A 27929-nucleotide genomic window follows, 5' to 3' on the forward strand; every position below is an offset into this window, starting at 1 on the left:
AATGGAGTGTAAAAAATAAAATAAGAGCGAAAGGGCCCAAAATTGTTTCCAAGTTTTAACCAAATATATTCCTTATAGCAAACACTAAAAAAATTCTATTCGAAAAGAAAATTTGTCATTATTCCATTTAGATTTAGACTAACTCTTTACCTTTTAAGTCAAAATGTGCTTTGAAATTTCTGAAGTTTGTTCAATACGATCCTTTAAACTTCTTTAAAAGGTGTGAAAGACTTATTAGCATTTAAAATTTAGGAAGTCATTTATAACTTCCTAATATTGGTTAAACATAATTTCCACGTCTGAGTTTGGTTTTTTAGAAACCGTTTCGGGGTCAAATTTCATGCGTTGACTATCGAATTGACTTGGTAAAGGGACTTTTAACAAATCTAAGCTCAATCAGCCAACTTAATTTTTTACAAATTATTCAACTCAGCTGAACAATATTAGACGAATACAGGTGAAAAGCTGCTATGGCGACAATCGGTGAACTTGATGCGAAGAAAAAATGACATTCATAGCTTTTTACCTAAACCTAAAAAATGGATCACAAGCAAAAAGGTAAATAGGTACTTACATTATCTTGTATGGATGCTGGAACCGATCAAAAAGGTCATAAAACTCACTCGTAAAAGGCTAGAATGACAAAAAATAGCAGCGCCGGTAATTAAATTATATAATTCTAGTCCAATACTAGAAGCAAGTTAATAAAGGGCTTATTAAGTTATAAATAATAATCAGTATTTCGCATGTCTTCTCAAATAAAGAGGTAACAAAATTGGAAACCTAGAGAGAGGAAATGGCAACGCATTGAATGAAGAATTTTAACAATAGCATCTCCGTAAGAAAGACAAACAAAATTGCTCCATCAATTGTTCTTTTTTGTTGGAATCTTGTGTTTGTTCACACGTTTAGTGGACAAACACAAAAGGCCAGCATTGTAAACCTTTTTGACGTTCGTTTTATGGCGCAATGGCGCCGTGGGAAATTTTTCTCATAGGGTCGTAAAAATTAATCAAAATACTCCATGGTAACAGACATTTACAAGCTAGTAAAGTTATAACAAGTTCCCACATGTAAGGTACAGCATTTCCATTGAAAGAACTTTTGTCCTAAATTAATGGGATACAGTGGTAAAATTATCAGAAAACGTCGCTTAACGGGGGAAAAATTGAAGTATGACGTCACAGATAGTCAGAGATATGTCATGTTATCGTGTGCGCGATCAATCGGAAAATACTCGAAAACAAGGGAGCTTTTCCTACCAAATCAGGCCATTTCAATATGCGTCAAAAATTACAAAGGAAAAAATCAGGGCATAAATATGGGCAAACATTTTATGGACGGACCTTAAATTGTGGAAGGTTGCTGTTTTGCAAATTTTTAATGGAAGCTTGCTTTATATCTTTGATGGATAGGTTTTTGATTATATTACTTATTCATTAATTTCAAGGATATTTGCATAAACCTCGTTGAAAATAAGAGAGGTAAAAAATGAAAGCAGTGCAAGAAAAGTCTGTCCTCATATAACTGACAGACTAAGACAAATTGCAGCCCCCGACCCAGAATTAAAAACTGGAGTTAATTACTACCAACTGGAGGTGACCTCTAAACTTTGACAGCAAATCAATTAAGATGATCAAGGCTAAAGTTGCCAAAATCAGGACATAGAAAGTTTTTTTTGTCGCATTGAGTTTTCCTTAAGACCTCTCAGGCAAATTGTGTGGGAAAATTGTTGGGTTATGGACTTTCGCTAGCGGAATAAAAAGCGTTTTTAACTAAGTAAAAGAATTAATTTCTCAAAAATGAGAGAAAAACAAAATGATATTTTATAGTAGAATTTAGAGATTTACAGGAGAGATATGATTATTAGATCAAGACGGTGATTTGAATTTGGGGATGAAAAAGGACTCAAAAATCAGCTGTACATATACCCATTATCAGTGTGAAAAAGTCAAGATACAAAACTAATCTTAGCACCTTGATTTATAGTGGGGGTCGCAAAGGTTACCCAATATGGTTTGCTTCTGCAAATCAGTCGCAAAGGGAACCATAAATGGAATGCATTTGCACTTTTCTAAGAATTCATTCACACTTCCGGAGATATCATCATCATTTAATACATGCTGGAAAGATTTTACATCACTTAATCTAACTCTAATAATAGTTATCTAGATTCACCAATTTGAACCGAATATTGATTCTCAGCACCATTTCATGACGATTCATTTATATAATTTCTTTGATCGAAGTCATATTGCTTGTTTTTCTAATCTGGTAAGTCAAACTTTCTTTTTAATTCTCACTAATTTTAAGACTATAGTTTGATCGATATTCTAACACCCCCACTCAGACTTGAGCTGATTGCGTAGAGTCTGTTCCCATCAAAACTGCTCTGAATGTTTCCACTTTGGAAACGAATACGGACTTTGTGAAGATGTCCGCTGCCATTTTGTCTGTAGGAACGTAATGAATTGAAATAGTCCCATCCTCCGTCTTGTCACGAATGAAGTGGAACTTTGTCTCGATGCGCTTGCTCCTCTTGTGCATGACTGGGTTTTGGCAAAGTCTGATACAACTCTGGTTGTCCTCTCCAAATGCTATTGGACGTTTCTGTTGGATGCCAAAATCCTCTAGAAGTTGTTTCAGGTAGAGTGCTTCCTGAACTGCTGCTGCCATATCCTGATATTCTGCTTCTGATGAAGAAAGAGCAACTGTGGCCTGCTTCTTGACACCCCAGCTGAGTGCTGCGCCACGTCCGTTGAGCTTGAAGTTATAGCCCGTTGTTGATTTTCTGTCGTTCACGTCTCCAGACCAGTCTGCATCACTTTCCCCCACTAAATCATACCTAGTCTCTTGTGTAAGTAAGTTTTAAACCTTTTGAACCTTGAAGATATCGAAGAAGTCGTTTTCCGCACATCCAGTGTTGATTGGTAGGTGCATTCATGTGTCTAGACAGAATGTTGACTGTGAACATGATGTCTGGCCTCGTCTGTTTGGCCAGATACAGAAGTGATCCAACCAAGCTTCTCTAGATCCTCTGGTCCACTTCTTCGTCTCCGTTCTGTGCTGTCTGAAGTTTCAAATTCAAATCAGCTTGAGTTCTTGAGGGTTTGCATTGATCCAATTGAAACCGCTCAAGCATTGTTTCTATTAAGCGTTTCTGGTCGACTGTGACTTTGCCTTCTTCTCGTCTGATTCTTAGACCCAGAAACCAGTGTAGTCTCCCTCTGTCTTCCATGTGAAAGGTTGCTTCTAGTGCCTTCTTGACATCAGAGACCACTGTCATACTTCTTGATGCTACTATGATGTCGCCAACCCAGAGCAAGATGAAGGTGTGATCCACTGCCTCTGATCTTGCAAACAAGTTGTGATCGTTCCTGCTTCTGGTGAACCCCTGTCTCAGTTGGAAGTTTGTCAGCTCTTTGTACCAGTTGTTAGCAGCCTGTTTCAAACCATAAATTGATTTATTTAGTCGACATACTAACTTCTCCCCATCTGATCCGCGTTTTACAAACTCCTGTGGCTGTTCCAGATACACTTCTTCCTCGATTGGTGAGTGCAGGAAAGCAGTCTTGACATCAAATTGGTGCATCACATGGCCCTGCTTCGCTGATAGCTGAAGTAGAATCCTGAATGTCTCTGGCTTACAGGTAGGCGCAAAAGTCTCAAAGTAGTCCAGTCCTTCCACTTGTTTGAAGCCTTTCGCCACATAGCGCGCTTTGTATTTGTCCAATTGACCACTGGGTGCCAATTTCACTTTGTAAACCCATTTGCACGGTATGACGTCCCTGTCTGTGGGTGGTCTCACTAGGTTCCAAGTCTCGTTGTCTTGGAGTGCCTTGACCTCGTCCTTCATTGCCCGGTGCCACTGGTCCCAATCGTCACCTTGCTTGGCTTCGTAGACTGTTTTGGGTTCCACATAGTCGCCCTCAGTCACAGCAAGATGGGTCCTGACTTCTCCAAAAAATTGCGGAACATTCCTTGCTCGTGTCCTTCGTCTGGGCTCTGCTCTGTCCGCGTGTTCCAGTGCATCTTCATTGAAGCCAACTGTCTCTTACTGTGAGAAGTCTTCTGTGTCACTGTCTTCCAGTGAATCTGAGTCTCTGTGACTCCCTCTTGTTGCAGTAGATTCTTCATTTAGTGCTGTTTCTCCAACATCCGAGGCCTTTTGTCTCAGTGTTGTTTCTTGAGTATTCCCGCTCCCTGAGTCATGCTACTCCTCCTTTATTGCAATAGATGTGTCCTGTCGTTCTCTGTTGTCATCGTCTTGATGACCATCATCTGGGTGCCAGATTCCCAGTTTCGACCCATCATCTAGAAGGTCAGCGTTTCTTTGTTGTCAGAGATTGAGCCCACTTCAGACTCCTTAATGATCACATCTCGAACTGCCATCACCTTGCGTGTGTTGGGTATGTACACCAGGTATCCGTTTTCTCCTTCAGTGTAACCCACAAACATTTCTTTCCAGTGCCTTGGGTTCAAGTTTGCTGACTTCTCTGTCCCTCTTCCTCATGAAGACTGTGCAACCAAAAATAGATAACTTACTAATTGGAAGCTTAGGTTTTATACCTCTCATCAGCTCTGATGGGCATTTTTCTTCTCCTCGTCTCACAACCAAGTTTCTGATCCTTGCTGCGTGAAGAATTGCTGCCCCCACATCATCTTGGGAAGTCCTGAGTCAATGAGCAAACGTCTTGCCATCTCCAGCAGTGTCCTGTTGCACCTCTCAGCTAACCCAATCTGTTGTGGCGTCTCTGGCATGGTCTTTTCCTGTAGAATGCCTGCATCTAAGCAGTACGTCTTGAACTGCTCTGAGAGAAACTCCTTGGCATTGTCTTGCCTCAGCTTCTTGGGCGTCCCCACACTGAGAACAAATTTCTTCAGGCTGGCCAGTGCTTCACTCTTTGCCTTAAGCAAGTCCACAAACACAAACTTCGTGAACTGGTCTGCAAACACGATGCAGAACCGGAACCCTGACAGTGACTCTACTCTGAAAGGTCCCATCACGTCTATGAACACCCTCTCCAGCTTCTCTTCTGCTTGGGTCTCTGCCACTCTTGGTACTGGAGTCTTTGTGATCTTGCCAATGCACACACATTGCATACATCATCGAGTTCCCCCACTGTCTCTGGTGCATTCCTGACCACATCCGCTTGATTCAGATGACCCCATTGTCTGTGCCACTTACTTGCACTGTCAAGTTTCACGCTGTTGGAACTCATCTTGAATTCTAGAACGCTGCAGTAAGTAAAACAAATTATTTTCTTGTGTTAGTTTTACCCGAGTTCCCTTCTGGAGTTTCATGAAGCTGTTTCCTCTCTCGAAAGTGAAGCTATGTCCCCACTCCGTGCATCTTGAGACTGATAGGAGGTTTGAAGAATAGTCCGGCACACACAGAACATTTTTGAGTTCGCATTGGAATTCCCCTTTGTTTGAGGGTATGCTGATCCTCACACAGCCTCTGCCCACCACTCTGGAAGCCTCTCCGTAGGGATTTCTGACCACTGATTGAATGGGCACAAAGTCCAGAAACGCATCGATGTTCGTCACTATGTGATCTGTACAACCACTGTCCAACAGCATGACTGCTGTCTTCCACTGGGTAAGAGCTGCCCAGCATTCCTCGTCTGGTGTAGCCAATGTTGGACCCATTGCCACTGACTCATGTTTGCCTCCATCTCTTTGTCTCTTGCATGCCCTGTCTAGGTGACCCTTCTCACCACACTTGCTACATTGTGCTGTCTCCTTCTTCCTGCAGTCCTTGGCAAAGTGTCCAGGGATCCCACACACAACGCAGTTTCCTTTCTTGGGTCCCTTCTTGAAGTCACGCTTCACTGCCAGTGCCACTGAACCACTTTGTCCCTTGTGTCTCTGCACCGTGCTCTCATGAATGTTCTGCAGCCTTTTCCTCAACTCTGTGAAGTTCGTTGCCGGGTTGAAGTTTTCCTGTATAACAAAACTTTCATACCTCATTGGCAGACCATTGAGGACCAAGGCGTTGAAGCTGGTCTCTGAGACTGCTTCCCCTGCTTCTTGTAGCCTTGTGAGCAACTCCTGTCCTCTGATGAAGAAGCAGTCTAAATCCTCAGAATCCTCGAGCTGCAGTCGAGCAAGCTGTGCCACTAAAGTCACCACTGTCGGGGTCTCCACACTCTGAAATCTCTCTTGCAAAAGCTTCCAAGCCTTTTCTCCATCTCCAATGCCATCATCTTCCACACAGTCATGTCTCATCAGCATGAGTGTTGTTGCATCTAGAGTGAGTGCCAGATGGCACCACACATTGTTCCGTTTCTCCTTGATGTCTGCAACTTCCTTCTCATATGCATCCTTCAGCACCTTGTGGTTCTTCTTCTCATTATTGGTTGCCCCATTGGCCAGTGGCGCAGGCTCATTGGGTTGCTCCTCTGTCCCCAGTACTGATTTGTAGAGTCCCTTCGTCTGCATCATCGCCACAAATCTTGTGCTCCATATTGGAAAGTCCTGTGCCTTTCCTGTGTAGGTCAGCAGCTTCACTGTCTGTTGATCCATTGAAGTTTGAGCAGGCAAAACAATTGTGAAAAGAAAAGGTACTAAGCAGAAAAGGATTATGACTGTCAACAACAAATTGGTTTTGTTTTGGAAATCAATTTTATGAATTAGAAAATTGCTGGGCCCATAACCTGTTGGGTTATGGACTTTCGCAAGCGGAATAAAAAGCGTTTTTAACAAAGTAAAAGAATTAATTTCTCAAAAATGAGAGAATAACAAAATGATATTTTACAGTAGAATTTAGAGATTTACAGGAGAGATCTGATTATTAGATCAAGATGGTGATTTGAATTTGGGGATGAAAAAGGACTCAAAAATCAGCTGTACATATACCCATTATCAGTGTGAAAAAGTCAAGATACAAAACTAATCTTAGCACCTTGATTTATAGTGGGGTCGCAAAGGTTACCCAATATGGTTTGCTTCTGCAAATCAGTCGCGAAGGGAATCATAAATGGAATGCATTTGCACTTTTCTAAGAATTCGTTCACACTTCCGGAGATATCATCATCATTTAATACATGCTGAGAAGATTTTACATCACTTAATCTAATTCTAATAATAATTATCTAGATTCACCAATTTGAACCGAATATTGATTCTCAGCACCATTTCTTGACGATTCTTTTATATAATTTCTTTGATCGAAGTCATATTGCTTGTCTTTCTAATCTGGTAAGTCAAACTTTCTTTCTAATTCTCACTAAGTTTAAGTATAGTTTGATCGATATTCTAACAAAAGTTGTACAAACATACCATGGATGCATAACGGGGTTGAGGTAACGTATACGTTTTAAGCTCACACTCAGAAAAAGAAAACAAAAAAACCCTAAAAAAGATTAGATTTAGTCCGAGGAATGAATCATAAAGAAGCAAAGAAAAATTATTTGAGATAGGTGAGGGGTAAAGTTTTTAAAAGTTTAATGTTTTTGATTAATGTTGCGAACCAAGGTTAAAAGATAACAGTCATATCAACATAGAACCAATTCCAAGTAGCAAAACTAGTAAATTGAGGGTCCTCGGTGAAACCATCCTTGACACACCTTAATAACCCATGCGTGATCTTGACATCTTCTGCAAAACTTGGAACATATTTCTAAGAACTTGAATTACCAACTTTTCATGGTAAATAAATCATGATAAGAACTTGGTGAGATCGTATCAATATAAACCAAGTAAATTTTTTGATAGCACTTGATAAATTCTTGGCAAATCTTGATAACACTTTTCATCACTTTTAAGAGCTGTTTGATGTATCTCGTCCGGAGAAAAAAGAACAAAAATTCCTATGAATTCAAAGTAAAAAACGAGGGTAGAACGGATCAATGGCAATCCTCTGCGATAAATCCATCAATTTTATATAATCAGTTTTTTATCCATTCCAAAATTTTCATTTTGGAACAAATATGTACATAAAATTGAAGTACAGATAATAGTGGGTCTGTTTTATTAGGAATACCTAATTGTATAAAATCTGACCCTTACGTTTACTCGCTTAATTCATGTTGTTTGTTGTTCATTGCAAAATGATACCGAATGCGCCTCTTGTCTCACTCAAGTAGGTCACTGGTCAAGATACAAAAATCAGAACTTAGGAAAATGTGCATTTGTATTCCTTTTCTTTTGAGAGGTTTTAGGCAATTTATAAACTGAACTTTTGAAACCTAACTTAGTTGAGTCAATGAAATGAGAAAAATTTTACATGTCAACGTATAAAATGGTTAAAAGATTTAGCTTCAAATTTAACGTATCGTTTTCGACAACATATGCAGGATATTATTATAGTTGAACGTTTAAAAAAAGTTTTCATAGAAAAAACTTGTAGATTTTTGGAATCTTTGCTGTCTATGTTCGCCTGCATAGTAAGTTTTGCCCCCTCCCCCGGCGTTATGTCCACGAGTCATTACATACCAAACATTAGGTGAAAAATATGGCACATGCTCTTGATGGGTGCAATTATCATGCACCCACCGTGACAGGGGGACGGATACCATACAAAATTAAAACACAAAAGTTACATTTGCACTTTTTTCCAATAATGTTGCACAAAAAAGGGGGACAAAGTATCAAAAAAAACTTTTCATTTCTCTCTACGAATGAGCGGAGAGTCAAAATTGTAGTGATTATGACAAGATGCAGAAAACTAAAAAAATAACAGGACACAGAGGTAGAGATGAAAAAAAGGAACTCTTGAAGAAAACACGAGCAAGTTTTCGCTGATTAGGGATGTAATCCTTTTCAGTTTTTTTTAAATCAATTTGTATTCAAGTTTGATTTCGTCATGAGCTATTTTTCAGTTTGAATAAAAAAATTCAATCAATCAACATGGTTAATGAAATCTCGCGGGCCAATTATACACAATGAGTTGAATCGTGGAATCAGGCATTCTAAACAATAGTGTTAAATTTAGTTCTAAATATTGCTTTTATTCTAAACAAAAGTTTTAAAAGTCTGTTACGTTTAGTTTTTGCCAGTGCTCTCTTTTGACAAAAATGAAATTTTTTACCTTGTCCCAACCATCTGAATTTTACAGACCATTTTGCATCAATTATCAATGCCCCCGACCATTGGCTTAAGTCAATGTAGTTTTTTTGAACCTTAAAGTACCGGCTCCGTTTCGTTTGGTGAGAAAATTTAAAATTTTTGCATCAACTGGGAGCCTTTGAGAAATAAGTTGAACTTTATGGGGCTCTGGCCAGAAACTTTAAAGCAGGGTCTATATTTGCAACAAAGTAGAAGGATTCAGCGAGTCTGTTAAAAGCAGAGAAAAAATCCTTGAGACACATAACATCTATTTTGAACAAAAACTGCTGTTCCCTTTTTTTTTCTAGCACGGTAACAAAAATCCGCTAAAAAATTTTAAAGAAAGAGGCATGCGTGACATTCTTAACTCAAAAATCAAGGATCTATTCTGTTTTGCCTCCCCCCAGTGTTTTTTACGCCCCTAGTTACAAATTATATGTTGTTATATAGCACGTTACTATTAAAAAAATAGCAGGTGCGCTTGAGGGGGGGAGTCTTTTTTTGGGAAGTCTTTTCTCGTACAAGATTTTTGTTGAGTAAATTTGATTTTCACCCCCCTTACTTTGTCTCCCAGATGACCTCCGAATTAGTATCCATCAAAAAACCATTCTAAATTAGACTGTTAACAAGGCGATTCGCTAATGTGCGATCTCACATAAGGTTCCGACCCCGCTCATCCACAATTTTGGCTTGATTGTCTACCAAATGAGGAAATAGAAAAACCCAAAAATTCAAGTATTTAAAAGAAAAATTGGTGTATGAAAAAAAAGAAGGTCTCCAAAGCAAATAACTGTGGTGGAGTAAAAATTGCGCATTGTATTAAGAAAGCGATTCAAGACGAACAGCAAAATCGACCAATAGCAACAACAAAAATTAATTACATCAAAAACTTCATGTCCGTTTTAAAAAACAAAACTTAATAACAAAGTCAAAATAAAGTCAGATAAAACTGATATTAAACAAAATAACTTGTAATTCAACAGAAAAGATAAGGAAGTGGTCAATAAAAAAGCTTGGTAACAATTAGACAATAAAGAATAGAAACAGTAAAGTTGAAAAAATCATTTATTATTTTTTAAAACAATTAAATTCGAAATAATGAAAACCATTAGAAATCAAATAAAATATTCTACAGATGTACGATTACCAATGCTTCCATAGAAAGCATTAAGAGCTGCCGGTATTCAATTTTTTACGCGGTTACAAAAAGGACATATAGACAACAAACAAAAAAATCAATTAAAATTTGGCTGAAAACGCTTTCGAAACCGTAAATCCATACTATGGCCGTCAAAATGTGTTCAATTGCACTTTCTGCAACCATCGATAAAGTCTTATGTGACATCTCATTAATGAAGCTAGGTAACAAGTAGTCAAAAATGGAAAACAAATGCAAAGGTAAGTAACATTTTAATTTTTTTTCGAAAAAAAATATTGCCAAAGACATGAACACTATTAATTAAAGAATAAAAAAAATTAATTAGGTTCGTATATTCTTTCAAAAAAGCCCATGAGAATTGAAATTATCCAGAATATGTCTTATGTTTACAAAAAGAACGTCAAACATGACAAAAATCGAAAACAAATTTACTTTTTTTTCGTGTGGAAGCCAGTAAAGTCAACGCATTCTTTAAAAACATTTGATTGTGTGACACTAATCCCCTTTTGAAACCTTCCTTTGACAAAAATAATTTTATAATTGGTTTGTAATTAACGACACTAGATAACAAGCAGACAATAAAAGGAACAAATTTGCTAAGTTAAAAAGTGTTTTTTTTTAATTTGGAAAATAATTGTGTTCAGAGTCGTGAAAGCTATCAGCTATCTACTGAAATCAGAATATCGTCTCATCAATTCTTCCATAAAAAGGCAATGGAACCGGGTCACTGTACAGTAAAATTTCATACGACTAAAAAGACAAAGTAAAAACGGCAGTTAAAGACAATTTAAAAAAATCAATTAAATTTTTCGAGAAAGTAGTGTTGAAGCCGTTAATATCATAATCTATATCTCCGAGCATTTTAATAATATCAATTGTGCCTTATTTTGGAAAACCAAAAATGTGATATATGAACTGTCAATAACGTGATAATGTGACAAAACTACAAAACGTGAAAAATGGGCAAATACATAAAAATTAAGAAAAATTGACATCTAGTTGTATCCAAGCCAGTAGCCATAACTTCAGGCGTAAAACCTTAAAAAAGATTGAATTTGATTTCAAGAGAAAGAAGAGGCATTTTTCATTGCGAACAATAAGCTACAAGTTGACCAAAGAAAGAGAAAACTAGAGGCAAATGTTCAATAAGTCATTATTTATTTGAAAATCAAATAGTTTTAAAAGTCAAGAGGACCATAAGCTTTCAATTAATCAATTAGATACAAAAATGTGGAGCTAATTAGGATCCCAATTGGAACGATCATTAGTGAGTTTTTTTTGAAATGTTCTGTTATTTAATTATTGTAGAAGAGATCGAAGTTTTTTTTTAAAAAAAAGACCGAATGTTTATAATCCAAGTTATTTTTGGATTTTACCAGTCCAAGATTTGTCCAAAACTAGCCCTGCTAATGCTGTTTGTTCTTTAAGAACACTTAATTATTCGAATGTTATAGATATTGATTTTTTTTAGTTAAAAAATCAAATACAGATGCTGCGTGTTTGATAATCAACGAATAAATTTAGCAAAAAACGGCTAAGTTTCAATTACAGAGCACTAACAGCGGAAATTGAAGTAAAAAAAGCCAGTTTTTGAGTCTACAAAAATTGCGTTAGTGGTGTTTGGGTCTGTACTTCCTGTAAATTTAATCAAATTGGACTAGAGAAACTTATTTCGTGCTATTTTTGAAGAAAAAGTCATAATTTTGAAATATTTAGCCAGAGTTTTTGACGAAAAAAAAATTAAAAAAGCCTACAATAATCTTGTGATTTTTACAAATAAAAATCAACGACGTTTTAATAGAAAGTAACAAATTTTAGCAAGAAAAAGTTTTCAAAAATTCCGGAAAAAGTGAATAAAATCTCGCTGGAATTCACACTATTTTCTCAAAATTTAAACCTCGATAACTCCTTGTAAAAAACGGAAAGAAAAAAAATCTTTTTAATTCCATATTCTACGCTGGACAAGCTTTCTAATGATACCAGTCTCAACTCTCTACGATGAATATATCGATCGGCCAAAATTGACTGAACAAAAAAAATCCGTTTGAGTATATAGTTCCTTCCCCCTCAAGAGGGGTCGGAACAAAAAATTCCACGTGTGTATAGGACAAAATCCTCCGGTTTTATTGACCAAACTAGTTAGCGATAAACTACATAGAGTTTGAGCCGCTTTTCTTCAACAAACACTCCCTGTTGTCTGCATTGACGAATCGAGTTATTGCGTTTAGATAAATTTTAAATACAACAGATGTTCAAGGTCTATTGTTTTTCATTAAATTAATTTTTTTTATATAATTTATATTTATTTCTTGTATAAAGCTCCATGAAATGTTTCCACTGACCCAAGTTTTTCTGCATCAACAAACTTTGATCAAATGAAATCTTTCTGAAGGTAAAAATTGTACTTTTAACAAATTTTTGTACTAAATTGTACTAAATTCAAAGATTTTGTGGTTCTGACAAGGAACAAAAAAGATCAAATTGCATACCACCTGAGGAATAATAATTGGCTCAAATAACGAAAATGTCACTCCTGAAAATGGGAAACAAAGAATGCTTAACAATTCAAAATAAAATGTGAAAAAAAATAAAGTTTTTTTGCATTTAGTATAATGACGTTGGAGACAACAAATATTTTAAACTTTTTTGGATAATTTCCCTTTTACGCAAAGGCCAGCGTCGATAAACCTAGCCTTACCCCATTAAAATAGATCTCGTTAACACAATTGTGTGGAAGTTAACACAGTTTTTATAATCAGCTAATAAATGATCGCATCTTTGCTGAGATGAAAAAAAAAACAGCTTTCTACTAAAACGGTTTGTAGTTGCAAATTGGATTCATCTGTGTGCATTTCCACCACTTCCTAGGCAAGAACAAATTCGCCCTACCCTGAACGAAACAATGACTCTAAAAGGGAAATTGAAAGCGCCATGTCTTCCGAGTTAATCGTCTGCCAGTTTCGTTATCCAAGGAATTAGGTACTTAAATTCATTTTTACAAGTGGCTTGTCTTGGTTAAAAATACTTAATCGTTTACATTCTATCCTTTACGTTTAGTGAATTAATATAGGTTGTTTTGAATAATTCAACAACAAAAGTTAAGCGGAAAGGCAATGAACGGAATTATTGCATTCTGTGAGTTTTTAGGGTGTAAATAAATAAAACAAATTGTCTCTTTTTGACGAGAAAAAATATGAGAGATAACTCGCTTAGTATTGAAAAAAAGGATTTGGTTTTGACTGTTTTTACTAGTTATATCTTTTAATCAGATCCTGGCCGAAATCAAAACATTACAAGATGCTGCACTTTTTTTGCAGAAAATTTTTGGCACTTATGAGATCTCACCTGAATAAATTTTGCCGCACCAGTACGAGAATTTTGAGAATACTCTAGTCGAGGTCACGATATATGAAAAGACCGTCCTCAACCAATATTAGGCATGCCAAGACCGTCTGCGGTCGATAATTGTTATTGCAAAAACTTTGCTGTCCTCGAGTTTGGCTCGACAAAAAAATTTGTCCTCAACTTTGTCTCGATCTAAATTTTGGATCAAAACGACATAATGTTAAACACTTGTCAAAATGCATTATTTTTCATAATATTTTAGTCAGAAGTTCACTTATTTTACTGTCACGTTCCCACCATCACGTTAAGAGGCAATATAATTTATTATTTAATATTTATGGCTATCTCATTACTCAGTTATGACGGAGTCAATTAACTTTCTTTATATTTTCTAATATTGTTAACTTTCGTCTGTACATTTAACTTAAAATTTCTGGAAAATTACGATTTCGAAGAGGAGTGACATCTAAAATATTTCTACGATTTTTGGAAAATTTTGAATATATCCGTACACATTGGGCCATATATTAGGAAAACTGATACAAAATTACTGTATAGTATCTCTCAAATTATTGATTTCATTAGGGCCCTAACTTGAGAGAGACGGAAAAAAATCTTTTTTTTTTAATTTGACAAAACATTTTATCGCTGCTACAAGCTATTATTTTAATCCGAAAGTTAATATAGTGCTTCAATTATGGTGTTTAAAATTTTTTTAGTAAAATAAGTGAAATTTAATAGCGTTGATGGTCAAAGTTTGACTGTAGTGCACTCTTCTATTTAAAAAAACACACTCCCCGCAGTGCGTATTTAATTTTCTCATAATTAACGCGCAACTCAACCTGGAATGAGTTGGATTATTCTAAATGATTGATATTTCATGCAAAAACTTGAAACCACATTAGCAGTTTGTTCTGCGTTGCATCACCTTTAACACTTCTTCCAACTCAATTTGCTCGTCATCTTGATAGTTGGCGTAATTCCATATAGCTGATCAACCTCTCATAGACGGGAGATTTACGCTAATAAGCAATCTTGCGGCAAAAAGTAATAGACCTATAATTGATGTGCGAATCGTTGTATGCATTATTTTCGATGGCCATAGAAATTTAAGAAAGCCATGAGTTTTTATACTGGCCCTTGCTATTAGTAATGAAACACGAATCATCAAATGAAATTTCTCATTGCTGAAAACACAGATCAGAAAGCAAGCTCTATCTATTAGGATAATTAAAATCATAAATCAAAAAAGAAATTAATAAAAAATTCAAAAAAGAAGTCAATTATTTAGGATGTTAGTGATCAACACGTTGACTGTAGTGCACTCGTCTGTCTAAGAAAAACACAATCCCTCCACTAATACTTCTTCCATTTTCATTTTCGTTGGCTTCAATTTCTTTTTGTTTATTTTTGGTTTCCGGCAGCAACAAAACCGGAATAATGATTGCGTCAGACAATATGGTCAAATCTCAATTGGTTTTTTTCGCAAGAGTTCATCAATCTCTGCATCAATGAAATCAATACACTTACAAGCAATATCCCAAGTAATGACTGTACACGTACTACTGTTGTTCAAATTGTTGTAATAATTTCTCTTGCAGGCCATAGAAATATTGGAAAGCTTGGATTTTCTATACAGACCCTTGCAATTAATGAAAATCACCTATAAAAATTTTTTAGTGGTGGAAATACGGAGCAGGAAGCCGAAACTAACTCTGAAAAACTTAATACCGTTCAGTATTTGTTTTCGCTAATTTTGCTCGAATAACATTTGTTTTAGTTTGCTTTTTCGCATATTTAATTTGTGCATATTGGACTCGTTCGAACTCTTGTTGCTAAATGGTGCGAATTTTCTTGAATTTTCATATTGTGCCTTTTTCAGAAAAAGAATTCACATCGTAACAAAAGAAAAAAGGATGCTTTCCAGTCAGAATTTGACCCATTAGATTAGATTAGATAAAATTTGAACTGCCATACGCTGTATAAAAAGTACTATGCATTAGCACAATGAGCGTATGAGAGACATTCAAATAGGCCGGAACCTGTCGAGTAATGTCTCTTTACAAGAACATTGATTGAATTGAAACATAACCTGAAAAGCTAATTTACTGTCCCCTGCCAAATTTGTTTTAAAACGACTTGGTTTCCTTGTATGTAATCATCCCTAAGTTTATGTAAAAAAATTGGAAGTTCTGTTTCGGATAAAAAAGTTTCGAATATAATTTTTTTGAAAATTATTTTGATGTCCAGTTTTACCAATGCACTAAATATCGTACGCACTAAAGTTACCAATGACTTTTTTCAGTTTGTTGTCAATTTCACCAAAAGTTTCTGCTCAGTCTTTCCAGCCTCTCCATTTAAAACCTTTCTAAATCCAAAATTGTTAATGGCGTTGTTCAAAAAATAGTGTAGTGAGTCGTGTTAAGGAACAGTGGAAAGTACTTTAATTAGTTCTTAGAGGTGAAGTTCCTGTGCATTCAAAAATTGGGGCACTTCTTTTAGCCTCAAAACTTTTTCATTTTAACGGAGACTGAAAATAATTATTATGATATAATTTTCGAAACAATTAGTTTTTTATATTCAGATACACTTGCAGTGCCATATAATAAGACTCCATATCGCAGAATTGTTTGATCATACGTTTTGTACAAGAGTCAAAAAGTTCTAAACTTGAAGTGTTAAGCAATACTGATAAAAAAAATTTAAGTTTAGTCCAGAGTATGACAACAATTCTAACAATTTTGAACTGTTTCTTCTTTTTTTCTAAACAATATCAAACAAAAATATCCTGATCAATATGTTTTCTTTGTTTGCTTACATCTAGGGACATTATATGATCCGATAGGCATGAAATTGCTAATTTCGTTAAATGGGTAATTTGGTAATATTTTGTTCCTTGTTATAAAAAATTTATCATTTTTGTAAATTTTTTTAAATTTGAAACTTCAACATTTCGTCACTGCTCATCGTGTTTATTATTCTCTACTTGTCTGACAAAAATAAACCTACACCTCTAGCCAATCTGTCTAAATTGCATTTTTCTATTTGAGTATACGTTAAAAAAGTATAAGCTCCAGTTTGGACATCATCACTTGTCCAGTTATCTGTTGAAACAATTGCAAGTGGTTTTTTGTCTAAGTCTTCCATATAAACTTCAAGTTGCTAGCTTGTCAACGGTCTGATATTAACCAGGCAAATTTGATCGCTCATTCATTTTGTCACTTGCGTTTGTTTTTGTATAATTGCTGTCTCTTGTATATATGTGCGCCACACCAAAGATGTCAAAAAAAACAAAATAAATAGGAAAAACTAATATGGACCATATATAAATATATATATATATATATATATATATATATATGTAAATATATATATATATATATATATATATATATATATATTTATAGATTTATATATATATATATATATATATATATATATATGAAAAAAACAGATATTTATATGGAAAAAGAAAAAATCGAAAAAATATGAAAAAATTCCTCCTCTTCAGTTTTCCCTCCTTTTCTTCCCCTCTTGCCTTCATCCCCTTTTTCCTCTTTTTCTTTTCGCCTACCTTTTTTTCCTCAATCCCTCCCTTTATTCCCCACCCTCAATCAATATTTTTGATAGTTGATTAGGGAAAAATTGGAAAAAAAAGAAAAATCGCGAAAAACTGTGTCCGTGGAAGTGGGAGAAACCGTTTTAGTTTTTGTTTCTTTTTCTTTGTCTCGAGCACCTTCTTCGCGGAAGTCACAAATTAGACCCATTTATTGCAATGGTTACCTTCGAAAACTTTTTCGACATTTTTTTGGTCTTTTTGCTTCTTGAAAAATGAGGACAAAAGAGAAAACAACTGTCCACGGAGGTCGCAGAACAATTTGAAACCCTATTAATTATAGTTTCTTCATCTAGAGTTCTTTTCCGTATAAATTGCAGATTCGACTCATCTATTGCTTTGGTTACCTTTGAAAAATTTTTTCGGAAAACTTTTGGTGTATTTGTTTCTGAAAAGGTGGTGACAAAAGAGAAAAAAGTTGTGTCCGTAGAAAAAGCAGAAAGTTTGAGATCTTATTGTTTATAATATCTTTATCTAGAGTTCTCTTTCCACGGAAGTTGCAGATTTGACTCATTTATTGCTTCGGTTACATTCGAAGACTTGTTTCGGAAAATCCTGTGATATATTTGTTTTTGGAAAAAGGTGAAAAAAGAACTGTGACTGCTGAAAACGCAGAACAGTTTGAGATCTTATTGTTTATGTTTTTATATCTAGAAATCCTTTTCCGAAGAAAAAGCAGATTTGACTCGTTCATTGCTCTGGTTATCTTCAAAAACATTTTTGGGAGATCTCTTGGTATATTGGTTTTTGGAAAAGGTGGACAAAAAGAAAACAACTGTGTCCGCGGAAGTCGCAGAAAAGTTTGAGCGCTTGTTGTTTATTTTTTTCGTCGGAAGTCGCAGGTAGGTTAGGCTTAGGCTCCCTTTTTGCTTGGCTTTTTTTAAAATTTTTTCTTCAGATAAAGAAAAATTTTGCAAAATTTTTTGGGAAAAGGAAAAAGAGTAAGCAACTCTCTTTCTTTTCCGTTGAAATTGCAGATTCGACTCATCTATTGCTTTGGTTACTTTCGAAAACTTTCTTCGGAAAAATTTTTGGTGTATTTGTTTCTGGAAAAACGGGGACAAAGGAGAAAAAAGTTTTGTCCTTAGAAAAAGCAGAAAGTTTGAGATCTTATTGTTTATATTATCTTTATCTAGAGTTCTCTTTCCGCGGAAGTTGCATATTTGACTCATTTATTGCTTCGGTTACCTGCGAAGACTTTTATCGGAAAATCTTATTTTTCAGAACTTATTTTAATATAAACATCAGCTTAAACGGCTTTTAATTAGGTGACCTCATTTTTTATTTTAATTACTCTTTGTTTACTTTCTTCAATTTACTCGAAGAACAACTTTGAGGTTTGATAGTTTGAATTTTGAACGAAAAGTAAAAGTATTTTTGAGGAGTGACATTATTTCACTTCATTTAAAAAATGGTTAGAAACGTTTGTTTGAATAAACTTTTGGTTTTCGAGAGCCATTTTTTGCGTTTGGTGGTGTGATCTTCCTTCGCCACTTTTCTCTTATTTTTGTCCACGAGTAATGATGATGAGAGGACATCTACAAGAAAGGATGACATCTATTGTTGTCTAAAATTTCGCTGTTAATTTCCATTTTTAATGAAGGCCCGTGGTTGGTTTTCATGAATTGTCATTAATTGTTTTTATTAAAAATGAGGTTAAAAAAGAAGGGGCCTATTTTTAGTTACGTTCGTTGTGTTGTCTCTTAGTCTCATTAATGACTTGTCCCACTGGCCCTGTTTCAACAATTTTTGAGTTAATTTTGTTTTTTTTTTCAACGTTCATATTCACTTTGAAGCTACCTGCTTTAAAAAAATACCTAAACTAGGCTCTCTGCTGAAACTTTATAGAATCTTTTTAATGGCTGCAATTCATACCTAACATATTTTTAATGTGTTTGATCTTATTTACTTTCAAAAATTATTACTATTTTCTTCTTTTTGGCCCGTTCTTTTTGTTATCATATCCATTGATGTCATTAATAGCAGGTTGGATTGGCTCTCTCATTAGGAAAAATTGAAAGCATGCAAGTTTCAAAGATTTTGACATAAGTTGTTTTCAAAAACTATCGGGAAATTTTAAAACTCCGTTTTTAAAATTATTTTCCATATGCTATCAGTCACATTAATTACTGCTATTATATAAATTGTCTAAAATAATTAGGATAAATTTGTTCAAGTTTTAAAGTTAATTTAAAACGTGTAGAGCGACTTAGAGAACATGTGTTCTTAAAAAGATAAGTGAATTGTTTGCGTTTTTGACGTACGGGTTGGTCTTGTTTTTTAGTAGAAGTAGTGACAGGTCTCAAACTTTTTGATGGATTGAAGGTTTATTTGAAGCAATTTTTGTTGCAACTGGTTATTATTTGTTTATAGTGCGTTTCTTTTTCTTAGTTTCTTTTTTATTTATTGTGCTTGTTTATTGTTTCCTTAGTAGTCTCAATTTTGATATGTCTGAGTGACTTGCATTTTAAACTACTTTGAATCTATTTTAGGACCCATGTTTACAGCTGTTTGTTTTTAGCTTGCAGAAAACTCGTCTTGAAAAGCATTTAGTGAGTTTTCTATTACAGCTGCTTTTGTTGTTACTTTTGTTCTGAGATCCCTGGATTGCAATTTTCAACGTTTTCTGTGTTTTTAATAGACGAGTTTTTTAAGGATATGATGTCCTGGATACGTGTGTAAATGATCATCGATGCGATTTTTTTTCTCGAAGCGTTTGGCGACACTCTAATTTCATCATATTTCATATCTGTTTCCTTTATTTTTCACTCATTTCTGTTGATTAAAGATCGTGGTTTTGTCTAAATTCTCCTTTTGAGAACGTTTAATATATATGTTGATGTTTGTTCTACTGGTTCTGTTTACACAAGTTATCTAAAAATAGGGAGTGGGCTTTCAACTATTTTCATTTTTGTTTGATTTAGTATATGCTCTGTTGACTTTCAATGAGTGCTCTTTTCGTTGAGTTCGTTTTGGTATGTCCTCTGCTGACTATCGAAGGTTGTTTTCATATTGACGTTGTTGATCTGATCGTAATTTTGAATAATTTTGACCTTAAATTTGATTTCAAATTTGAAAATCCGTCCGGGAATTGTTTGGAATTTGGGACTTGTTCTGCTATATTTTTCTATTCGCTTGATTAGATTTCTGGTCACACCATAGTTTTTTCCTCAGTCTCAATTGACATTTGTCTATCTTATTCGGAGGTGCTCCCACCAACTTTTGATAGTTTTCTTCAACTGACAATTTTGAGGGAAACCTCTAGAAGCTGTTGAATTTTAACAATTCTAGTGTACTGGGTGCTGCTTTTTCTCATCATTTTTTGAAGACACATGCCTGTATCTACATAGCACCCGCCGCTTTTTTATTACAATACACCAGCTAAATACTTTATTTCTGCTCCATTTGACAACTGCTCGACCTTTTGCTTCAAACACTTGAGTTGGATGAGTTGGATTAGATGCTGTAGTGGGAACAGCAGACCGTCGTAATTAGTTTTTTATTACTTTAATTTAAAACAAATTACAAACATTTTACTTTACAAGATATTTTTTTTCAAGTAATAGCGGTTGTAGTAAACAGCAAGATGTTTTCTAAACTCCTGTACTTTCGCAGGTGTTGAGTAATTAATCTGTTCTCATATTTTGTGACAAACCTTTGAAAACAAAATTTTGGTTCGAAATACATAAATGATCGTTTTTTTGTCGGTATTTTTTGGGAAAAACGGTTAACGAATTTGTTTTTAACAAGCTTAAACGTTTTTGATCGCTTTTTCGACATGGGTAGTGATTGTTTTTGAGCTATCAAATTTGGCTGGGCTGCTACAGATCACACAATACGGGATCTCTTTATGTATGCCAGTCAAATTTGACAAAAGATATAACAAATCGAAGGCAAAGATATATGCCTAAGACCTGTCTGTGTTATAAGTCTCAATTTAAAATTGTTGGGGGCTAAAAAGTTCAATTAATTAAATAGATGGTTTAAATAAACAAGCTTACACTGAGCAGTATTTAACCGGGTTGAGCTGTTACTTGGTTGTGTTGTTGTTAAGTGAGTGCGTCGTTGAAACTTCTTCAAGTCGGTTTCTCGTAAGAATGTTCGGTTTGAAAATTAGAAAATGTTCTTCTAAGTTAGAAGTCTTTTATATAATTTCTTCTCTGTTTGAATTTTGAAATTTATTTTGTAGGAAAAAATGAAGCAGTTGTCTGCTGCTGGTCGTTGGCTCTGTTATTTGTCTCTCTAATTTTATTCCGTCCCACTTCGCTGAGAGAAACAATTAATTCCTCTCAGCTCCGTTTGGGCCGATAGGGAGCGAATCACAAACTCACGTTCATAGTGAGGTGCTTCTTTATTTTCCTTTTGGCCGAGAAAGCAAGAAAATTAACTCTTTTTTATCTCACGGAAAAATTATTGAAACTCTAAAAAATAATAAAAATCTAAAAAGCTGAGAGCATCAATTATTGATTTCGTAGGCGCCTGTTTTCTGCTTTTCCCCTCTTTTAAAACCGCAACAATTATGGTTTTCTTGGGGGCTTTTTATGAGACTCTATTGTCTTTTCCCCTGAAGCAATCTGCTTCATCTTTATTGAACTTGGTGGGAAAGATCTGCATTGCAACTGTCAGAAGCAGATGTAATTTAAATCAAAAGAAACTGTGGTTTTACAGGCCGCCTACGTTCAACAACGTACATTTTCTGTCCTGGATATAAGCGAGGAGATCCAGGCCTAAAGTTGTGTTGTTTAAATAAGTCGAACTGATTTGTTTAAATACTTGTGTACTGGTAGTCTTAACAAGCGTTAGTTTATTTAGCACGCGGCGGAAGAATGGTTAATTAGCGCCTAAATACGTTCGCTCTAATGCGGGATTAATTATCCGTTCATTTGTAACGGCTCTCGTAATACTACAGCTCACCCCGATTTTAAGATAGAAAAGAAAATGATTAAAAGAAAGAAATATACTGCATCGTATATAATTTTAGTGCGCTTGGAACATATAAAGGAGTTACTACAAGTTCAGACAGTTATGAAATTAATCGCAAAGGGCGATAATGGTATGCTATAAAATTGATCGCAAAGGGCGATAGGTACAAATGATTTACAAAGGGCCGTGGCCATGTCAGTTGAAAAATTCTGGTGGTAGGATGACCGGGCTCGTTACAGGACTGTCACCGTCGTCCAATAAATCAAACACTTCCACCACTTCTTCAGTTTGTATAGTCAGTTCCACAGGTGATGATGCCGCCATTTCCACAGGTTTTTTGCCTGTTTTCCTTGTGGTTTTTAGTTGGCGTCTTTCTTCTCGCTTAATTTTTCGAGTTTTCTTGTCCTTCATTTTTCTTAGTTCGCGATTGAGCTCTTTAATCTTTTGCACTAGCTTTTTATTTTCAATTCCGAGCTTTTGATTCGCTGATGTGATTTCTAGATGTTTTTGGGCGTACACCTTATTTATTTGTTTTAGATTGCTATCTTCAGTCTTCTGGAGTTGTTTGGTAATTACATACTGACGTCTCCAGTAGTCATCGCTGGTAGTTTTTTCTTTTTCATTGCTCTCCATTTTAAGGTTCTCAAATTTTATTTGCAATTCTTGCAATTCCGTTTCTTTTATGAAGAGCTCTTGCTTGAAGCGGTTGTTTTCTGTGATGAGACTTTCCGTGGATGTTTCGCCACAATGGTCTTCTGCTGAAGGGAATGCGGTTATAGCATCATAAGGGTTGTTAATGTAGACATCCAGCTGGTGATTCCTTAAGTTATACGTTTTTGTTTCTGGATCTCTGTTCTCTATTCTCCACGTGTTGGATTCGCTGCTTAAGCTAAAATGTTTTACGAGAGGCAATTCGTCTGATTTCATGAAGCAACCCTCATTCGTAGTATCGTTTCTAACTTTCACCCGTTCTAATGTTGTGAACTTGTTCTAATTTGCTTTGAGCGTGTATTTCAGATGGTTGAGAAATCTCGAGTTCTCAGGATTTAGGTCTAACTCTCTGCTTCGTTGTACGCTCAAGCAGTAGTGTTTGTTTTTCCTATCTTCTTCAGATAAGAGGTCATCAATGTTGGCTAGTTTTCGGATCTTTTCCGCGTGGTTATTTTTTATAGTTTGTGAGGGGCATCTTTTGCGGTTTATTTTCCAGTTAACTTCAGGGTCGTATTGGTTAGAAGTTGATGGAGTGTCCAGTTATGTTTTAATGGGTGCAAATGGAGGAGTTGATGTTTTGCTTGGATGGCCAGTTCTCCTAATTTGATTTGGGTGTGCTGCAGATTGTTCGTGGGGAGTGTAGATTGTTCGTGTAGAGGACATGTTGACAGTCTAATTTTGATTAGTTGTGGTGATCACACTCTTAAGTGCTGCTCGGCTGTTCATTGTGATGTGTGGGATCTACAATTATTTTTGATTATTTTTCCTGTGTCTTAATTATCACACATTATGGCTTCTTTTCAAGTTTGCAATTGTATTGCTAATATAAAAAAGTATTGTACTGTAAAAATGTTTTTGTATGGTTTTGTTGCTAACTGCTTTATTTAAAAATTATAATGCTAAATGCATTTGATATTAAAGTTTGATAGAAAAGTTTTTGTTTTGCTAAATGCAAAGTTAACTTTAATAAAAGAAGGGGGGAAATAATAAAAAATTTTTATACTTATGCCAGGCGGGCAGCCCTGGCACAAGTACGTCTTTCTCCGCTGCCCGGAGGTGTGAGTCTTGGGGCGTGCGTCACACTAACACGGCTGCAACGACCCGTGCAGCTGGGGAGACAACCTTGCTGAGCTGAAAGAAAAATTTTTCGGGTCATTTTTGAAAATTTCAGTTATCGTGTTAGTGTTCTGAATTATTTAGGTTCAAAAGCCAGGGGGGCGGGCTGGAGAAAGCTGAGGTAACCCCTTCCCGAGGAAAAGTTAAAAGAGAAAAAAAAGATCGTTTGTACTTGAGTTGTTTTTGGTTTATTAGACAACGTCGTCTAAAAAAAATTTTTGCAAATGGGACATTTTGTCAGCTTATTTATGCACACCCGACAGAATCGGTGTTTGTCATGTTGGGAAAAATGTGGGTGTTTTGTTACTCCTAATTCTGTTTTCTTTTTTTTTTGCATAAATTGCAATGAAAGTAGGATGTGATCAGGACGGGAAGACAAGGTCGAAGACAAATGGGACATTTAGGGTTTGTGTATGTTTTAAAAAGTGCCTTTCTGCAAGGAAGACATACATAGTGAGGATTTTCTCTGGGAAATTGCTTATGTAGTTTTTCTACAATAACGGTTTTTCGTGAACATATGGGGCAGATAAGGTCCTTATGGGGATAGAACCAACGGAAACCGTCGAATAGGGATTGTAAAAGACCCATCGAGTGACTGTTCTTTTATTTTCCTTATACAAAAACAAGAAAACCTCTCAGAAACTGCAGTAGGATGAGATTAATAAGGAACGATATTGCAAGCAAGGTAATTAGGATTAGGATAAATATTTTTGTGGATAGGTCTAGATTGGTCATTTTCCGTATCTGGATAAAATTTGGCCAATTTCGGAAAGGAGGTAGTGATTAATATAAAGGGATATTGCCAATGCGCATAAGAGAACAAAAAGAAGAATAAACAATGTTACGGGGTGCATTTTGTTAATTCAATGAGTAGTGTAGAACTAGGGTGAAGGAGGTGATTTGCTCCTGGTAAAAACTGAATTGAATTAGGGATATCGAGTGGATCAAAAATAAAAGCAGGAAAAGAATTAAAATTTTGGAAGTTCTTGGACGCATTATGTAATTATTTTTTCGCAACGAGGGCATAATTTATAGTCTTCTACGCAAAATTTACAAAAGTTGACGGGCTTGTGATCACTGCGATGAAACGTTTTTGCAACAGAGTATTGAAATCTTGTTTGTTTGCAAATATCACATTGAAACCAGTTAAAGATTGAAAAGATAACATTAAATTGAGAGCATTTAGAACAAAAATCATAGCCCATATCTTTTATAACAAATTGGTAACAGAGCAGAAACATTACGTGGGGTAGTTCGTTAGGGGGGTTCTCGTGTAATTTCTTGAAAACAATTGTTTCACGTCTGCAGCATAAACAAATTAATGAGACCGGTTTGGATTCTATAGTATTGGTTTCTTTGTCAATTGTATTCATTTTTGAAAGGTTGTTATTGGAAGGAATTATGGGACTGGCACGGTTGGAGGATTTGGTTGTCGATTATTTTGGGATTTTTTTGTTTGGTCTATTACTAATATAATTATGAACATCAAAAAGTTGAAAGGAATACTTACAACTGCGAGGAAAACGGTTAAAACGAAGGAGAAGGCTGCTGCAATATTCATAAGGGCCATTAATAAAAAATCAAGTAATGTGGGGTTAAACATTTTGGATATTTTGTGAACGTAGTTTTGAATTGAGGATTTTACCGCGGGTTGTTTGGGTCAATTGTTTGTTTGCATAAAGGGCATTTAGTAGTTGTGAAAGTCATACAATGCAAACAAATTGATTTTTTAGGGTGTAGGCTTTTGAAGAGGCTGTGGCAAGTGGATAACTTTTTGATTTCTTGACAAGAATCACACTGGAAATAATGGCAATGACTGATTTTATAAATGGGAGTTACACAAATGGGGCATTTAGGTTGGTTCCAATATTTAAATAATTCATTTCTACAGGGAATGCAAGCAAAATGGGGGGGGGTTGACCGTTTGGATTTTTGTGCAATTTTTTAAATTGACAACAAGGGAGATAACAAATAGGACATTCGATTTTTGGGGTTGAATCAATTTGTGGTTGCTGAGATAATATTTTCAAAACGTTTCCCATTATATGGATAAATCAGAGATATCTGGGTATGCAACTTCTAATCCATGGTGTTCAAGTTCGTTTGGGATAGTTACATTTAAATCTGCAATAGCAAAAAATAAGTTCCAGTGTTTCTCGTTTGGATAGATGTGATAATGATTAAAGGTACCTGTGCTTAGGAACATATAAGTTATTTTGATACATGCTTTATATTGTATAAAACAGATAGTAAACCATCTTTCTGCTTTAACAATTTTAACTTTTTCCTTACCAGTGAACAAAATCATTTTATTTTTAACAATTTGGAAAGAATTGAGGGAAAAGGGACAAATTGATTAGAAAAAAGAAATAATGAGCAGGGAAAAAATTTTTTTTTTTGGGGAGAGAAAGTTATGTGAAACAATTTACTTTACTGAAGAGCGCCCAAGTTGACTGGGAAATGCTCTTCGATATCAATGAGTGCAAGAAAGAATTCCCAGTGCATCATTCCCATGGTGACTCGAGTAGAACCCTCACATCCACGCTCGTAGTCAGTATAGTGTATAATTATACAGGGTTTAATCTCTGCTGTGGAAGTTTCAATGAAAGATCTCTCGAGGGACTCTACTTTGACTAGGCGCTCACCAAAGTGGAACAGCATTATAGAAGCTCTAAATTAAAAGGGATTTTAGAACCATTTAAAGCTTGGGATATATTTATAAAGAATGTCCAATAGGGGGAAGATGGTGTTAAGGTAATGGTTCCATCAGTCCAAGTGTTTAAATATTCAAAATGGAGTATTAGTTATGGGATTACTCTGTTGCTTTTTGTCATGACAAATGATTTTTCGAAAAATTGTACTTGTATAAGGCAGTTTTGGTATGAGAATATCATTGCTGCTTTTAATTGTTAATAGTTTCCAACTCTTTAAGGATTGAATCGTTTTGGCAAGAATCAGTTTTTGGGTAATCAAAATAAATATTGTGAGGTACACAGTTTGGATTTTCTAGAATAAATAGGAAGAATTTCCAGTGAACTCAGAGAGGATTAATACTTATTAAACAAATTTTTTCACTTTGGATTTCTTTGAGCGTTACTAGCATAGTAGGTACAGGAGTTGGGTATGCATCAAAAGATCGTTGAATTTTTGTAATTCTACAAATTTATTGTTAACTGCAAATATCATAGTTTAGAATGATACCTAAGCAATGCAGATTGGATGTTGTACTTGAAATACCGAGTTCTCTTTGAATGCTAGAAAAATGGTGAAATCGGCGAACTGAGGATGAGTAATGAAAATAGTTAAAAGTCTGTAAATATTTGTCATGGGTTTTTTTGCGAAAGTCATTATACTTATAGCGGAAACAGAGTATACGGCTAATAGCTCAAAATTTTGGTTTCCGATTCTGATTTGTAAGTTTCTATTAGTTAAATGAATCATGTTGCTGATCTAGCTCATTTGGCAAACTATTAGGGTCGAATTGTGCTAAATACACGAAATAATTCCAATACAACGAATGAGGGATTAAAATCACAGTATCGTTTTCCCAAGTGTCCCAAAACTCAAAATTTATAACAATTTGAGGGAAAATGTCTCCGTGTTGTTCTTCAAAGTTTTTCTTTATTTGATAAATTGTAACAAGTCTATCTTGAAAGAAAAAGTACATCAATGGAAGCGTTTTAGTTGTTAATTAACTTAGTGTTCTTCATTTCAAAATAGGCATTAAAATAAATTTTAAAAAAAGGATAAAAAGGAGTGTGAATTATTTCTAAAAACAGGATTATTGACAACGATTGATATTTATAGATAATATATCAATCGGATTCACTGTAGTAAAATCGGAGTAGGGGGAGAGTGCAGGCAATAGCTAGATAAACATAGTTGGGATTGCATAGTTGAAACTGGATTATAGAAATAAAAAGAAAGAAAGAAATTCAAACATGTCTCTCAATGTTAAACTTACAAGAGAATTCAAAATCTAGTAATATTTTTCTTCAGGTGCTTTGA

General features: G+C 35.2%; 2 protein-coding genes across 2 annotated transcripts in view; both read right to left on the reverse strand.

The window, feature by feature from the left end:
• The window catches only part of LOC142348159 (uncharacterized), a 118488-nt gene extending 117534 nt beyond the window's left edge, over window positions 1-954 (reverse strand). Inside the window, exon 1 of the mRNA XM_075399382.1 lies at window positions 575-954. The gene's annotated coding sequence lies outside the window, so the exon portion shown is untranslated. The remainder of the gene's footprint in view (window positions 1-574) is intronic.
• The window catches only part of LOC142348160 (uncharacterized), a 586343-nt gene that overhangs the window by 394210 nt on the left and 164204 nt on the right, over window positions 1-27929 (reverse strand). The gene's annotated exons all lie outside the window — the stretch shown is intronic.

Source organism: Convolutriloba macropyga, chromosome 10 (genome assembly GCF_964194025.1).
Source record: "Convolutriloba macropyga chromosome 10, txConMacr16.3, whole genome shotgun sequence".
Taxonomy (NCBI): domain Eukaryota; kingdom Metazoa; phylum Xenacoelomorpha; order Acoela; family Convolutidae; genus Convolutriloba; species Convolutriloba macropyga.